Source organism: Octopus sinensis, linkage group LG23 (assembly GCF_006345805.1).
Source record: "Octopus sinensis linkage group LG23, ASM634580v1, whole genome shotgun sequence".
Taxonomy (NCBI): domain Eukaryota; kingdom Metazoa; phylum Mollusca; class Cephalopoda; order Octopoda; family Octopodidae; genus Octopus; species Octopus sinensis.
Window position 1 is genome coordinate 12,809,694 of NC_043019.1, and position 5,000 is coordinate 12,814,693.

Sequence of the window (5,000 nt, forward strand, 5' to 3'; positions counted from 1 at the left end):
GTGTTTCTGCGTAGGATGTGTGCAGTGCCTAGTAGTGCAATTTCTAGACACTGCACACATCCTACGCAGTTTCTAGAAAATTGCACACTGTTTTTTATTATTATTATTATTATATTATTATTGAGTGAGCGAGCAGAGCATGCCATCAAAGTGACACTGGGGTAAAATATACGAAGCCAGTATACCCATCATGACTACCCGTCTGATAAGGGTACACCAGGCACATGCATCACAACCATATGTGCGCGATATGGTGATCTCATATCAAGATAAACAGCACATGACCTTGCAGGTGGAGCCCAGTTAGAATTTTCTTCAGATCGAGTAACCCATCCTGCTCAAATGGTCCCTGAATAAGGGTTGTTTAAGGACGTTTGAACGAAACACCCATGTTTCCAGAGGTGAATTATTCAGCCCCAAAGAATCCTTCTCAACACATGGCTATGATGCTCCCCCAACTACTTCTGCTCGTGATCAGAGATGCACATATCGTCAGCCACTAAGGGACATGCTCAACTGGTTAAGGTCAAACAACTGACAAGCAAATCTGTGGTATTGAGCAGAATAGTTGCTGTAGCCCATCTTTTATACCAAGACGAAACAATGTACATGATAACACTTCCAATCAGTTAAGATCAGAAGCCATGAGAGCCACTGCCTGGTACTGCATCAGGGCATTTATTATCATTATTATTACTATTATTATTATTATTATTATTATTATTATTGTTGTTGTTGTTGTTATTATTATTATTATTATTATTATTATTCAGTAGCTTTATTTTTATAGCGTACTTTCGCTTCACTACCGAGCGCAGCTCTGTGTGCCTTGGGTATGTGCTGTGATTTGTTGTGATGTTCTGATGGTTATTGTATGGAAAGTGTTCTGCGTAGGATGTGTGCAGTGCCTAGTAGTGCAATTTTCTGTATGTTATATGTGTCTGTAAGTCCTGGTGTTTTTATTATTATTATTATTATTATTATTATTATTATTATTATTATTAATTATTATTATTATTACTAAGACGGCGAGCTGGCAGAATCGTTAGCATAGCGGACGAAATGCTCCGTTCTGAGCAAAGAAGCAGATAGATAGATAGATAGATAGATAGATAGATAGATAGATAGATAGATAGATAGATAGATAGATAGATAGATAGATAGACAGACAAACAGACATGTTTTGTGGATACATATACAATTATACAAAAGACACTTTCATACAACACACACACACACACACACAGAGAAACGATAAGCCGAGTAAAAACGTGTGGAATCCGGATATCGTATTCATTGCTGCTTGTTCTAAACAGGTGGAGTGTGGAGCGAAAAAGAGTGCGAGAGTAGTGGTGTTGGTGGTAGTGGTGGTGGTGGTGCTACTGCTGCTGCTGCTGGTGGCTTTGATAGTAGTGGTGGTAGTAGTAGTAGTAGTAGTAGTAGTAGTAGTAGTAGTAGTAGTAGTGGTGGTGGTGATGGTGGTGGTGGTGGTGGTGGTGGTAGTGGAGATGGTGATGGTGGTGGTGGTGGTGGTGGTGGTGGAGATGGTGGTGGTGGTGGTGGAGGTGGTAGTGGTGGTGACTGCGACTTTGATAGTAGTAGTAGTAGTAGTAGTAGTAGTGGCGGTGGTGGCGCTGCTGCTGGTGTGGTGGTAGTGGTGGTGGTTTTGATAATAGTAATAGTAGTAGTAGTAGTAATGGTTCTATCAAAATCAGGGGTCAATTATTCAAACCCACAGAGCACCAAAGAGATTTACTCCCCATAAAGTGTACAGTACAGTATGGTGTGCAATTACGGTGGATACGAGATAATCGGGCCTTATTTATTTGAGGAGCATCATGGGGATACTGTCACTGTGATGGTGAGCGAAAACCTTTTGCGCCTGGCCATTCAAAATAGGCCCCATATGTGGTTGCAGCAAATTGAGCCAACTGCTCATACCGCAAGAGAGACAATGCGATTGCCGAGGCAATATTTTTGGAGAAAGAAGGCGGCGAGCTGGCAGAAATGTTAGCACGCCTGGCGAAATATGTAGCCGTATTTCGTCTGCCGTTACGTTCTGAGTTCAAATTCCGCCGAGGTCGACTTTGCCTTTCATCCCTTCGGGGTCGATTAAATAAGTACCAGTTACGCACTGGGGTCGATATAATCGACTTAATCCGTTTGTCTGTCCTTGTTTGTGCTCTCTGGCGTTTAGCCCCTTGTGGGTAGTAAAGAAATAGGTATTTCATCTGCCGTTACGTTCTGAGTTCAAATTCCGCCGAGGTCGACTTTGCCTTTCATCCCTTCGGGGTCGATTAAATAAGTACCAGTTACGCACTGGGGTCGATATAATCGACTTAATCCGTTTGTCTGTCCTTGTTTGTCCTCTCTGTGTTTAGCCCCTTGTGGATAGTAAAGAAATAGGTATTTCGTCTGTCGCTACGAACTGAGTTCAAATTCTGGCAAGGTCGACTTTACCTTTCATCCCTTCGGGGTCGATTAAATAAGTACCAGTTACGCACTGGGGTCGATATAATCGACTTAATCCGTTTGTCTGTCCTTGTTTGTGCTCTCTGGCGTTTAGCCCCTTGTGGGTAGTAAAGAAATAGGTATTTCGTCTGTCGCTACGAACTGAGTTCAAATTCTGCCAAGGTCGACTTTGCCTTTCATCCCTTCGGGGTCGATAAATTAAGTACCAGTTACGCACTGGGGTCGATGTAATCGACTTAATCCGTTTGTCTGTCCTTGTTTGTCCTCTCTGTGTTTAGCCCCTTGTGGGTAGTAAAGAAATAAATATTTTGGAGAAAGAATCATCTCTTGCTACTGCGATGTCAACTGGCCATCGCGTTCCCCAGACTTGACTGTCCCTGACTTGTGGGGGTGGTTACCTCAAGGAGAAGGTTTACGTCAACAAACTAGAAACACTGAAGTAATTGAAAGGGAATATCACAAGAGAAATCAGGGAACTGGTCTCTGGAACCCTTACAGCCGTCATGGAATATACGTTGGAATAGGCGCGGATGGGTGAATAAAATTGTTTGTGTAAAACATTTGTTTGAAAATAAATTTAAAAGGCGCCGGAATGGCTGTGAGGTAAGTAGCTTGCTTACGAACCGCATGGTTCCGGGTTCAGTCCTACTGCATGGCACCTTGGGCAAGTGTCTTCTACTATAGCCTCGAGCCGATTAAAGCCTTGTGAGTGGATTTGGTAGACGGAAACTGAAAGAAGCCCGTCGTATATATGTATGTATATATATATATATATATATATATGTGTGTGTGTGTGTGTGTGTGTGTGTGTGTGTTTGTCCCCCCTAAAAATCCCTTGACAATTGATGCTGGTGTGTTTACGTCCCCGTAACTTAGCGGTTCGGCAAAACAGACCGATAGAATAAGTACTAGGCTTACAAAGAATAAGTCTTGGGGTCGATTTGCTCGACTAAAGGTGGTGCTCCAGCATGGCCACAGTCAAAAATGACTGAAACAAGTAAAAGAGTAAAAAGAGGTAAATGGCAAAAATCCTACGATTTTATTATTTTAAACAAACGAAAAATATGAAAAATTCTTGATTCTGTAATTTGACTATTTGACTGATAGTGTATAAAGTATACAAGCGGCCCTCAAAAAGATTTCTGTGTTTAAAGTGGACCGCAATGGAAAACGAGTTGGCCAGGTCTGTTATAATAAACTTTGCCATTACTATATCGTAGAAGTTGATTCATAAACAGGAACATAAACAAGGGAGATAACTCTGTGTGGTTTTTAAATGTCAACGTCTCTATAAAAGTCTGTCACAAGTCTGCCAATATTTGGGTTTTTTTTTTGGTGGCGAGTTGGCAGAAACGTTAGCACGCCGGGCGAAATGCTTAGTGATATTTCGCCTGTCTTTACGTTCTGAGTTCAAATTCCGCTGAGGTCGACTTTGCCTTTCATCCTTTCGGGGTCGATTAAAATAAATACCAGTTACGCACCAGTGCGTAATCGACTTAATCCGTATGTCTGTCCTTGTTTGTCCCCTCTGTGTTTAGCCCCTTGTGGGCAATAAAGAAATATATTTATTTTAGGCGGCGAGCTGGCAGAAACGTTAGCACGCCGGGCGAAATACTTTGTGGTATTTCGCCTGTCTTTACGTTCTGAGTTCAAATTCCGCTGAGGTCGACTTTGCCTTTCATCCTTTCGGGGTCGATAAATTAAGTACCTGTTACGCACTAGATTCGATATAATCGACTTAATCCGTTTGTCTGTCCTTGTTTGTCCCCTCTATGTTTAGCCCCTTGTGGGCAATAAAGAAATAAGAAACGTTAGCACGCCGGGCGAAATGCTTCGTGGTATTTCGCCTGTCTTTACGTTCTGAGTTCAAATTCCGCTGAGGTCGACTTTGCCTTTCATCCTTTCGGGGTCGATTAAATAAGTACCAGTTACGTACTGGAGTCGATATGATCGACTTAATCCGTTTATCTGTCCTTGTTTGTCCTCTCTGTGTTTAGCCCCTTGTGGCTAGTAAAGAAATAGGTATTTATTTATTTATTATGAAGAAGTGAGGATTGCTAATAAAGCATGTAATGGGAACATTCTAAACTCTTTCCCAGAAAGACTACGGGCTATTGTTGCTGTGACACAAAAACATAAAACGTAAGATCATAATGATTAGCTCTGATCTCGGTGACCTTATTTTTTGCTCCGAATGTTGGGCCTCACAGAGGCAATGGCATGCAACCAAGACCTTTGGCAATATGCCATGCTTGAGAAAACCCATGAATCCAAGCGAGACTGTGGCCGTGGCCGATGCCGGTGTCATATTCATACGGCACAGAATGTTTTATTTTTACCTCAATAGACGTCATTGATTGGTTGAAATTGCAGAAATTGAAGAAAAAAAACACAACAAATTCTCTTACAAACTATAGAATTTTCTCAATAAAGATGTTTTATAAACACATTCTACCAGTATACGAAGTTTAAAAGTGTTTAGTTACGTGGAAATTATTTTTAAAAACTGCCGGTCAAACCGAAATTTT